The sequence below is a fragment of the Rhinolophus sinicus genome, linkage group LG05 (genome assembly GCF_036562045.2).
Source record: "Rhinolophus sinicus isolate RSC01 linkage group LG05, ASM3656204v1, whole genome shotgun sequence".
NCBI lineage: Eukaryota > Metazoa > Chordata > Mammalia > Chiroptera > Rhinolophidae > Rhinolophus > Rhinolophus sinicus.
The window spans coordinates 67,606,791-67,619,812 of record NC_133755.1 but is presented as its reverse complement, the minus strand read 5'-3'; the positions used below and the strand labels follow the sequence as shown (position 1 = coordinate 67,619,812).

The following is a 13,022-nucleotide window of genomic DNA, read 5'->3' as shown; positions in this document are numbered from 1 at the left end:
TCACACTGCTCAGGTGGATCAATAACGGAACGTTTCTCATTTTCAGTTGAGCCTTGGAGACGAAGGAGACCACTCAGAGGTGGAGTCAGGAGAGAAAGAGCGCTGTCTCTGACCTCAGGGCTGGAGCACTGAGCAGTGAAGATGGGCAGAAAGGGCTGGGCGTGCTAAGAGAGAAAAAGAAATACTCGTAACAGGTGTGGCTGCCATCTTGGGGCGCCCCCTGTGCATCAGGGCTCGGGGGCACTGTGTCCAGGCCTCACTCTAACCCTAGTCACATGGAAGAAGTGACCTTCCAGGGTGGTATGGGTCAATGACTTGCACAGCATCACAGAGTGGCAGAGCAGGCTTTGGCTCCCAAGTGGGTGCTCTTTGCCCATTAACCCATCCAAAACAAGCTTTGCCTTCCACCTGGATGCGGAGAGCCAGCCCTGCCTGGGGCCTCTCCCTCTGCGACCCCCTTGGTTGGGCAGGGCTTTGGCTGGTCTTGGCAGCAGCCCAGGACACCAGGCAGGTGACCCACCTCAGACGGGCTGCATCAGGCCTGCTCCCCACCGGCAGTCCCTCCCAAGCACCTCACATTCCAGGCCCACACGGCACCTTTTCTAACCTTTTTGGTCCTCACTTTCTTTTCATTCGCCACATACCCAGTGGCTCTCATTCTCCTTTCAATACCACTGGATGTTAGACAAGCTTTAAATACACTTTAGTGAAGCATAATAGCATTGTGTGCACTTCGTAGGGAGTTATTGATTGTTGGTGTAAAATATTAATGTGTCTTTCAGGCTATTTATGTCTCGATGCACCAACTACACCAAGACTTAGTTTTCTTTCTGGGAAAAGATCAAGTATTTACCACCAGCATGACTTTTGTTTTTCTCTCCTCATTTGTATTGTGTGTCCAGACTCGAAATAATACTGGCTATAGGTTGGCCATGTCAATGCATTGTCTGGGTCACTTTTTTAGGATTCCATCTGGTCTGCCTGTACACAGAGCCATAGGCTCACATTCCAATCCCACTGAGCTGATTTCCAGTGATGCAATCTAAAGTCAATTGTTCCTGTCGCATTTCGTCTCTTATGAAATAAAAAGGTTTTTGGCACGTGATCTTCCCGGTGTCCCTCTGATTTTTGTAGAAGTGCCTGATTGGTGGCAGTATAAGTGCAGGTTCTCCCTGGCTCCACAATGAGCACTGGGCTCCAAGGAGAGCTGGAGCCTGGCCCTTGGGAGCTGGTCCAGGAGTGAAGGCCACAGTGCTCTCGGGGGCTTTCCCATATGCCATCAATCAGTATGGATGCCTATGAAGGTCTGACAATTAAGTTCGCGAACTTTTCATCGTCTAAGTGCACGGTGGAAAGTTCACAAACTTAATGGTCCAACCTCGGATTCTGAAGCCAAGTACACCTCAGAGCAGTGTTTCCAAAAGCATGTGTGGCTGGTACCACACCATGGGTCACCAAATCTTTCCCTTCTAAGTGCACAGTGAGACCACATTGCATCTGGAAAGATGGGACTGTCCTGGCCAAGGGAGTGTGGGTGATATCCAGGGCCAGCTCGTAAAAATCTCTCACTCACCTTCCTCCATTCTCTCTCTTCCTCCCCTGGCTATTTTGGAGGCCACATATTCCAGATGGTGTGGCCATAGGAGCGAAGAGAACCCTGGGACTCATGCTGCTGCACTCCAACGTGAATGTTAATAGACTTCATTGTGTTAGGTTGCTAAGATTTCCCTAAGAAAGCCAATCCTTTCCTGACCATTCACATGTGTACTAGTTCAAAAACGTGTTAAGTTCCTTATTTGTAATAGTTCCTTTTTTTTTTTCAAATGAAAACTTATGGGGGTGACAATCATTAGTAAAATTATATAAGTTTCAAGTGTACAGTTCTGTAATATGTCACCTATATATCACATTGTATGTTCACCACCCAGAGTCAGTTCTCCTTCGTAATAGTTTCTTGCCCAAATAATTGGAGAAACTTTGGTTTAGACTTGCTTTTTTATCGCAGAACTTTTCAGAGACTTTATTATTCTAACATCTATTGTGAATCTTCTAGAGAAGTCAGGCGAGCCCTGATTTGAGCATAGGGCCCTTTTTCTGCAGGTGTCTCATGGGAAGAACATTAAAAAAAATCCACCTGGGGGAAAGACTGCATTAGAAACTTGAAAATGGTAAAGGTCTTTTGGAACTTCAAACAGGAAGAGGTGGCACCACTTTGCCCCATGGTGTATCTTTGGAGGTTTCTGAGACAACGCTCAGGGCATTGGATGTGCCTATCATGACCATTGTGGGGGAGAAAAACAACGACTGTAATTATAGCAATGCATATCCTATGATGATATTTTTCAACGTTTTCAAGGCCCTAATGTAGAGCAAATCAAAAGAATGTTAGCTGGTTGCCTGGGGCATGAAGTTTTAAGGGGCACTAAAACTTTAGAAGCACAAGCAATGAAAGAAAAAAATAGATCAACTGAACTTCATCAAAATGAAAAACTCTGTGCTTCAAAGAACACTATCAAAAGCATGGGAGAAAATATTTGCAAGTTATATATCTGTTAAGGGACTAGTATCCAATTTTAGTATATGTGCTGCCGAAGCGAGCACAGGGACTAGTATCCAGAATACATAAAGAATTCTTACAATTCAGTGATGAAAAGACAAAAGAATCCAGTTAAGAAATGAGGATCCTCTTTCTCCAAAGAAGATACACACATGACCAACCAGCTCAGGAAAGGATAGTCAAGGCATTAGTCATTAGGGAAATGCAAATCAAGGGAAATGCAAATCAAAACCACAGTGAGATACCAATTCCCACCCGCTAGGATGGCTATTCTAAAAAAGATGGACCGTAACAAATGTCAGCAAGGATGGGGAGAAATTGGACCCCTTTTACATGGCTATTGGGAATGTAAAAGGGTGGTGCAGCTGCTTTGGAAAACAGTCTGTCAGTTCCTCAAAAAAACTAAACATAGAATAACTATGTGACTCAGTAATTCCACTCCTAGGCATACACCTAAGAGAAATGAAAACATGTCTGCTCAAAAAAAAGTGTACAGAAATGTTCATAACAGTATTATTCATAATAGTTAAAAAGGAGAAACAACCCTAATGTCCATCAACTGGTGAATAGATAAACAAAATGTGGTGTATACATACAATGGAATATTACTCAGACATAAAAAGGCATGAATTATGTGCTACAACATGGATGAACCTTGCAAACATTATGCTAAGTGGAGGAAGCCAGACACAGCCAAAAGGAAGCCACATATTGTGTAATTCCATTTGTATGACATGTCCAGAACAGGTAAATCTGTAGAGACAGTAAAGAGGTTAATGTTTGCCAGGAGATGGGGAGATGGGAGAATGGGGAACGACTGCTAATGGGTTTGAGTTTCTTTTTGAGCTGATAAAAATGTTCTGGAATTAGATGATAATGTGGTTACACAACCTTGTGAATACTATACTAAAAACCACTGAATTATATACTTTAAAAGGGGAGAGTTTAGGGTACATGAATTCTATCTCAACAACAATTTAACAAATCATTAGAATACATGGGAAATATGGTGCCCATTAATGCCAACTTCAACACAGGACTCTTCACATAACTGGCAAAATAAAAGGAATAAAAAAACAAACAAAAACCAACCAGGGCACCATTCCTCAGCCATGCTAACCTAATTCTACAGAGCACTTTTACACTGTGTCTAGATAACTCTCCCGTGCAAACACAGACCTAGCCTTGAGCCTGAGACTAACCAGTTGACAGTCACTCAAGATAATGCCAGATAAAATAATGCCTGGATCAGTGCTGGCAATTGGAGATGATCGATTTATGTTATCACCTAAGTGGTAAATGCTTTAATATTTTTGCCATGAAATTGCCAGATTAAAAAAATAGCAAAAGAAATCTGGAAAACATGAGCTACAGAAAAGTAGGGAAGTGTTTGCCACCCTTCTCCATTTGACTTAGATAAGACTCACTGTCCACTCTTTCTCTTGATTCCATGGGTCTGTGGATGACTCCAGGGTCTTCCTTCCTATACAAAACCCAGGCCCCCTGCCTCTACATTGAGGTGTCACTCATTAATGAACGTTCTCCCTCTTGCAACAGCTTGAATAAAATCATCTCCTTAATTATCTGGTGCATTTTTGTCTTTCACAGCCATATAATACATCTTTTATTTGAAAAATAAAGAAAGAGGGATACAGTTTTCATTAGTAAACAATCTGTTCTTTCTGCCCCCACTAAGAAAATGTTGAAAAAAATATTTAAAGAATGCCAGTTTGGAGGGGTGCCAAATTATTCGGCAGCGAGGGTACACACAGCTAGAATTTGTCCTGACCAGCTCTCTCAGATAGCAAAGACTGTGAAGCAGATTTTTTTGAAAGAAAACTCACGCAGTTGTGGTGACAAATCAAGACAGTTTTGTTTTGTAAAGCAAAACCTCTCCAAGTTCACCACAGTTTTACATTCCAGGAGTAACCATCCATATTCCAGTGTCTAGGGCTACTGCTTCTCCCCTCCCAGAGGTCTCCAAATGCCAAGCATCTAGCTTTTCCCAGTTTTGTTTGTTTGGGTTTTTCATTTTGTTTTGTTTTTTGATATTAAGGAGGGAAATGCATGTACAGAACTAATTTCCAGCCAGATTATCAGGGTTTTTTTTTTTTTTTAATGTCAGGGTTGTTTTTTTTTAATGTCATGGTTACATCTTATTTTGAACTTCTTTTTATACATCGACCACATTATGTATGTTGCTATGCTTAGAGCCATTGTGAATCATGGATGGCAAATAAAACGGAAATACTTTGAGAGGATCACAACTCAGTAGCACTCTGAACTTTCTCACAGGGGCCTTTTGTTACTGAGGCTGAATTGCCCTGATGCACTCAGGTAGTTGCTGTCGTGCGGGACGGCCTGCGGGGTCTCTGGTCCCGCTCCCCACATAAGAACGCAGGATATGGTGAGGCCAAAAAAGAACACCCACGGAGCCATAGGTAGGGGAGTCATACCACTATGGTCTCACTGGAGGCTGGGCCCACCGGACACGTGACCTGCCATCCGCCTTTCCGCCAACCGACCGACCGACGACTCTCTTCCACTCTCCTCGTCTCTCCTCTTCCGCTCTCTTCGGCTCTGCTCGGCTCCCCGGCAATCCCTGGCAATCCTTCACAGCCACAGCAGTTATACCAGCAGCCAATCGGCTAACTGGCCACAGCCGACGGCCAATCAGCCACAGCCGACGGCCATCCACCACCCGAGCCAGCACCCTTCCACGTGAGGCCGAGAGCCTGTAAACTACTTTCTGGGGCTCTGTCCCCACAGTTGCTCCATCCCCAAATTCTTGCCTGTGCTCTGGACCATCAGCATTTCCCTAATTTGTTTTGATTCTCCCAGTCCTGAACCATCGGGGTGTCAGGAACTGTGAAATGCTACACTATTGAACATTCATGGTCCTATCTTCTGTTACCTGCCCCAAGGAGATCTGATTTTGTCCCAGGCACACAGCAGTTGGGAGGTTGATCACTTCATCTAAGATGCCCAAGTTGAGTCTGGAAAATCAGGGCTCAGAAAAACGTGTGACTCACGTTGGAAACTGCCAGGATGCCCCCTCTTCCTGGGTACAGGATACCACGTCAGGCTAGTCTAACAACACCTGCTCTAATGATCAGAGTAGGAAGAAAACTGCTTGCTTCAGTCCTTGGGTCTGTAGCTTCTGTTGTGCTGGTGCTTTGCCCTCCACCATCGGTTCACTGTGTGCCTGCTGTGGCACGTCTGTATCACCAGGTAGCATGGGAACAAGCAGCTCTTGCCCAGTGTCTCACCCGCAAGTACTAAGGAAGGGAGGTTGTCTGCTGAAGCAGAAAGACAGCGACCTGGGAGACCCAAACTCTCGTCCAGAGGCTGTCACCTGCAGGTTGTAAGACTTTGCGCAAGTCATTTCCCTTCTTTGGGCCTGTTTATCTACCTCTATAAAATGAAGGGACCAGATCAAATGACCTGTGAAGCTTCTGCTAAATCTAGCTTTGGCTCATCAATCACTTTGGAAGTAATGTAAAAAGTGGAATCGATAGGGCTATTTCTTATATAGTCATGCACTGGTAATGACAGGGCTGCGTGCTGAGACAGGCATGACCAGGCAATTTCGTTGTTGTGCGAACGTCACAGAGAGCACTCAGACAAACCTGGGTGGTCTAGCCCACTGCACACCTAGGCTGTGTGGTCTAGCCTGCTGCTCCTGGGCTACGAGCCTGTGCAGCATGTACTGTACTGAATACTGTAGGCAATTATAACACAATGGTAAGTATTTGTGTATGTAAACATAGAAAAGGCACAGTAAAAATGCAGTATAAAAGATAAAAAATGGTACACCTATATAGGGCACTTGCCATGAATGGAGCCTGCAAGACTGGAAGTTAATCTGAGTGAAGAACACACCAAGAGGTGGACCTCTGTCAAGTGTGTGTCCTGAGCACCTCACCTGCCACACCCTCGTCCGGCCTGGCTGGGCCTCCTCCAAGGCTGAAAGTCACCCTGGACACCTCCTGGGGCCTGGGTATCTTGTCACCCCATCATCGGGCACATCCAAGTGGCCGATATTCCACATTAAACGTATGGTGCTATAATAAATGTTAAAGACTTTACAATTTGGTGTTAGGATTGAATATTAATTTGGTTTTCGACTTTCTCTTCATATTTTGGATCCCATAACCTTTCTTTCCAGAACTCAAACATTGTCAAGGGCTCTTAGAAACGCATGCAGGCTCTGGGCCCGGAGCAGCTGTCCCTCTCAGCTCACCTTAAACCCTCAGCCAACTCGTTCTGATTGTTTCTGATTGCTTCCGCCTCCAAAGGGCCCCAGGTGAAATCAATCCCGATGGTATCTGATGGCCAGATAGGATAAAGGGGCCAGGTAAGAACCCGAGCTGCCTTAGGGACCTTGGGAATCTCACAGCAGACACACATTCTCCATTAGCCGCCTCTAAGGAGGCCAATTTCAGCAGAATCATTAAAAGTTGATGATTCTGCAAATGTCTTTTTGTCTGCTGTGTTGTGTGTGGTGGGGGAAGGACAGGAGGTAGTTTTCCTCCCAAACAGAATCAAGCACTAGCCAAAGAAAGGCAGTAAGATAATCCTGCACATAACCTTAGACTGACCGTGAAATGCAACGTTTAAGAGAGATTTGGGAGGAAGGAGAGCTGTGTGTGTGTGTGGAGGGCAGGGGGACACTGAAATACTTAAAGGTCAGGAGGTGGGGAAAGAAGGTCAAGGAATGCTTTCACAATAAATCAGGGAGAGCCCAAAGACCAAGTCTTAGCATTATTTTCCCCCCAAAGAATTCACTGTTTGGGCTTTGATAGTTATTTTAAGACAATGAACAAAATCTGTGAGTGTGAGGATGTCCTCCTGGATCTAGCCCCCAGCTGGGCTGGGCTCCCTCATCTCCTATAGGGTAGGACACAGCTGAGGAACTCACCAGACCCTAGATAAACAGAGAAGCACTTCTGACTGAGGCGTTACCTGCTCCTGGTCATCAGAACGATTGGCAGAGCTGAGCCGGAGCCTGTGTTTCCCGATTTCCAGCCCTGAACTCTGCCCTGACCCCAACTATGAAGCCGTACGTCGATGCATTTGGGACAACTAGAAGTCATTTCTACATTTTGAAAACTATTTGCAAATGACTTGCTCACACTAATAGTTAAGAAAGCTAGTACTTAAATTCTGTTGTATTTCATTTCCATAAAAAAAAAAAAAAGAGGTCATGTTCAGTGAGTTCAGTTTGTTGAACTACTTCTTTCTGGTTATTTGTCACAGACTCACAAGTGACCAGCTTAAGCACGGGATCTGGGAAAAATAGCTTATGGGCAGTTTCACATCATAAAAACTTCTTGCTATTACTGAACAGGAAAAAAAATGTCTGTGAGCTCAAAGGAAAGGGCTCTCTGTGACATTGGAGGGGCGTTTTCTACTGTGTAGGTCACAGTCATGTGAATGTTTCCTTCTCTGTTGCTCTTCATTGCTTTCCTGAGTAGTTCCGATGGTGAGCACCTCTTCTCCGATGACTGTGGCTAATCATCGTCCCCTGAGAGGAGAAACTCCAGGGGTCAGGACATGTCATCTCAGCACAGGGGGGATGTTGTCACAATAAGGTTGTTCTTGTGCTTCCTCAAGCCCTGAGCAGCCTGTCATCATGACCCCCTATCGTACGGAGTGACAGGGCCACAAGTGCTGGGGTGAGGTCACCGCAGCAGACAGGAAGCTGTTCCACGGTGCTCACCACAGACCCGTGCCAGGTCACCTTGGCAAGCCCCTTAGCTCCCACGGCTGTTAACCATGAAGTAGCTGAAGGCAGAAACGAGGAACCAATGAGCCCACATTCGCCTGACCCCTCAGCTGAGGGGCTGGATGTGGGCGGGAAAACCTGAAGGTTGACAGCTTCCCAGCAAGGGAGATAAGCACCCCTGACAGGAAACCACCCTGATTGGAAAATGCCCCGTTTCAGACCGTCTGTGAAACCAGGCAGCCTTTTCCTCCCATCCTATTTCTCAGAGTGTAAGGGGAACCTAGGGAACTGAGACCAGAGGGGGAAGTGAGGATGGCCTTGGGTGTGGGGACTGCAATGGCTCAACAGTTCCACACATGAAGCTCCCCTAATTTGTTTATTGTTTGTACCTTGAATGTCTGTGCACTTAAAGTCATGAAGAAACTTCTGCTGTTGGAGCAAAAACAGAGTGGTGGGGCCAGAGTGAGAGGGATAGCCTTTGGGGTAGAGAGAGCCCTGACTTTTCAGATGATAGCATCACGTGGGACCCTAGGAGCTCAGAAATTGTCACTCATTAATTGATTTGTCACACACCTGCAGTGGGTAGCTGCTGGGCTAGGCACTAGGGAAAGAAGTGACTGGAACTCAAACCTGCCTCCAAAAGCCAAGTGTGTGAGTTATAAGACATCGGGGAAGGCATCCTTAAAGCTGAGGATAACCAGGAGTTTCCCAGATGTAGAGGAGATGAAGGGGTGGGAGAGACGTGGGCACTTCTGGCTGAGGAAATAGTGTGAGGGAGATGAGCTGGACAGGGCCAAGCAGGTATGTGCAGGGCTCTGGACCTCAGTGTGGCTTGATCACAGCCTTCGCCTTCTACTCAGGAGGCTGTGGTGATAGTCTACATAAGAGATGATGGGGGCCTCAAATGGCCGTGGCAAAGGAGGTAGAGACAGAGGAGGTTAAGAAATACTAAATAACAAAAGTTAGTGCCAAGCAGGATTCACTGACTTGAGTAAAAGGTTAAATGCCCTGTTTCCCTGAAAATAAGACCTAGCCGGACAATCAGCTCTAATGTGTCTTTTGGAGCAAAAATGAATATAAGACCTGGTATTATATTATATTATATTATATTATATTATATTATATTATATTATATTATATTATATTATATTATAAAGACTGGGTCTTATATTCATTTTTGCTCCAAAAAGATGCATTACAGCTGATTGTCCGGCTAGGTCTTATTTTCAGGGAAACATGGTGGCTGTGACCAAGAGGCCCTACCATGCAACAGCATGATATTTTCTCTCACTAACAGTCCCACAGAGGGGTCACTGGGGCTCTGCTCCACGCAGTCACTCAGGGGCCTGGGCTGATGGTTGCCCTGCCATTTCCCACACCCGGCTTTCTAAAGAGGCCCCAGTTGGTACCATCCAGAGAGAAGGATGGGCGAAGGGCACGGAGAAGTGCTCACAGAGGCCTTACAGACCAGGCCTGGAAATGGCCCCATCACTTCTCACTTCCACTGGCGAGCACTTGGTGTCATGGCCACTCCAGGTACAAGACGGGGATTGCTGAGAAATGTGCTCCGGCCTTGAGTCCAGGAAGATGGGAGAACTGGATTTGGGTGGACAACCTGCTGGCTGTTCTGCTCTGGTAGGTAATGATGGCTTTTATCAAACGAGGACATCTAAAGGGAAAACCAGGTCCCAGAGTTCAGCTCCCCTCCCACATGTCTAGGACCCCTCAGAATTCCCCCAGGCCTCCCCAGAGGGCCAGCCTTTCACTCTGAGGCCTGTCCCCATCCCCGTCTCCCAGGGATGCTAGAGCAGCGAATCAGGAGGCCTATGGCCATATTTGAAGTTTATTTCTTTGAATAAAGCATGAGTTTCCCGTGGCTCTGTTTTTAAAGCCAAGTACTTTGCCTGTGAGAGTACTGTGGTCAATTGTATTATACTAGATGTCCAGTTAAAGAAAGTACACCAAGAAATAGCTTTCCCACTGGCAATACTAAACTGTTATTTTGAGTAGATAAAGCCCAGCCTCGTGGTGATGAAAACTACACATATGCTTGCAAAAGAGTTCTTGGTAATATCCTGCATAGGACATAGACTCAGACAATTCTGAGGGAAAAACCCTCACATATGTGCATCTCATCTGAGGTAATGCTGCAAAAATTTTGAAGATTCGAGACTAGAGCATTTTTCAGGGGTTTTCTGTTTTTCCCTTACCTACAAGCTTGCCTGGCCTTTTCCTGAAGTTATATTAGTGGTTAAAGATAGATTCTGAGTGTTGGAGTTTTGGTGAACATAGCAGAAGACTGATACCTTTGGACAACCATGGGGTTACATTTAGACATTATTTCCAGATGGCACATTATTGAGGGGGCTTGTGACCTTTTGGGTTAGAATATGGGTAAGAAGGGGCTCCCTTGATAGTACCACATACCTGGATACCATTATTAAACTCTAACAAGTCCACCATCTTGACTCTTTAAAAAGTAGTCAGCCCTGTTGTGTTGGGAGACAGCTGGCCCAGGTTGTCGGTTGTCTGATTTTGTTTCTCTTCTCTCTTCCTGTGAGGCCATTTTTATGGTTTCTTTGTAATTAACACACACAGTGGAGGGTGGACAAGAAAGGGGAGACTACAGGTCACTCAGTACTGGCTTGAAGTGTTGCTTATCAACAATGAAATATGAGGATGGGGAAGCTGGACCTAATGATTTAAATCAAGTCCTTGCACAGTCTTCTGTCCCTTGAACAAGATCTGACAAGTCACTTACCATGAAGATCAGACCAGGTGTTTCAGACAAAATGAGTGCGTTTGCTCTGTCCTGGCATACGTTGTCCCCTGCTTGGAGTCAGACATATTCTGCCCTTTTGTCTATCAGATGATGCTCTAGAGACCTATCGGAAGGGCAAATACACTCAGATGTAAAGCTTTTCTAAGGCTTCCTATAAGCCATCCCAAAGGTAACTGTTTTTCAACCCTAATGCCTCAAGCCAAAGGAATCAACTTCTAATTCCAGAAGTTGGGGGCAGTATGTAGCAAGCTCTAGCAGGGAAAGTATAAATTACTGAGCTGGGAGTTCCTTAAATCCATGCTACATGCATGGCAGCCTTCTCTCCTACGCCCAACGTCAGCCTCGGCCATCATTAGTAATCATCAGGACAATCCAGCATTAATGCAAATCCCAGGAAGCCCTTGACTTCTGCAAGCACGTTTCTCTGTTTAGAGAAATTTTTTTCATGTTTTTTTTATCCAAGGCAGAAGCTTGGGCTATAGCGAGCGTCATAGCCGGTACAGTTTGTGTGCACTCTGCTAAGGGGAAAAGCCCTCCAGGGCCAAATGTTAAGCAAACAGAAACAGTTGCTCTCCTTGCTTCTATATTCCACTTCCTTTTTCTTTTGTTCACCTTAGAGAGGCTGGTTAGAGCTTGTTCCTACATGTCTTAAATGAGCGTATTCAGGCAAAGGAGTGGGCAGAAAGGAAAGAAAAATGAGAGCAAAGTGATGGAAAGCTAATGGGGCGATTTTGTTGGGAAGTTTTCATGTTCACCACTATAAGGGAACCATTTTTTTCCTCTTAAAACTGTAACTCTATTTCCCATAAACCTTCCGCAATACAACTCCATTGAAAAAATGTTTATGCAAATTCCATTAGAATAGACAATAAAATACATACGAATAAGTTTAACAAAAGTGCAAGATTTGTATGCTGAAAACTATAACCAGTGTTCAAAGAAATTGAAAATGACTAAAATAAGTGGAAGGACGTCTTATATTCATGGATTGGAAGACTTAATGTTGTTAACATGGCAATAGCACCCAAAGTGATGTACAGATCGCATGCAATTCCCATCAAAATCCCAGCTGTTTGTTTTTTTTTTGCAGAAATTGACAAGCTGATCTCAAATTCCTATGGAAATGCAAGAGACCCAGAGGAGCAAAATCAATCTTGAAAAAGAACAAAGTTGGGGGACTCACACTTTCCAATACTAAAACTAACTACAAAGCTGCAGCAGTTAAGACTTTATAGTACTGGTATAAGCGTAAGCACATAAATCAATGGAATAGAATTGAAAGTTCAGAAATAAACTCTTACTTTTATGGTCAACTGATTCTCGACAAGAGCTCCAAGACAAATTAATGGGGAACAAATAGTCTTTTCAACAAATGGCTCTGGGGCAACTGGATATCTCCATGCAAAAGAATGAAAGTGGACCATTACCTCACATTGCATACAAAAATTAACTCAAAATGGATCAAAGAGATAACTCTAAGAATTAAAACTGTAGAATTCCTAGAAGCATGGATAGGTATAAAACTTTGTGACCTTGGATTAAGCAATGGTTTCTTATATATGACACCATATAAGCAACAACAACAACAACAAAATAAGCTGGACCTCATAAAAATGAAAAACTTTTGTGCTTCAAAGAACACTGTCAAAAAGGTGAAAGACACTAACAATGGCAGACGATTTTTGCAAATCATAATCTGATCAGGGGCTTTGTTATGGACTGAATTGTGTTGCCCAAAATTCATATTTTGAAGCCCTAACCACCAATGTGACTTGTATTTGAGATAGAGCCTTTAAAGAGATAACTGAAATTAAATAAGATCATAAGGGTGGGGGCTAATCCAATATGACTGGTCTCCTTATAAGAAGAGGAGGACACCAGGGATGTGGGCACACAGAAGAAAGGCCATGCGAGGACACTGTCCGCAAGCCACGTAGAGAGGTCTGATCAGAAAC

At 44.6% G+C, this 13,022-nt stretch overlaps 1 long non-coding RNA gene across 1 annotated transcript in view; it reads right to left on the bottom strand.

Moving 5' to 3' along the window:
- Positions 1-13,022, bottom strand: part of LOC141571585 (uncharacterized) — a 28,462-nt gene that overhangs the window by 6,664 nt on the left and 8,776 nt on the right. The window contains exon 3 of the long non-coding RNA XR_012496425.1: positions 11,047-11,170. This is a non-coding gene — a long non-coding RNA (uncharacterized LOC141571585). The remainder of the gene's footprint in view (positions 1-11,046; positions 11,171-13,022) is intronic.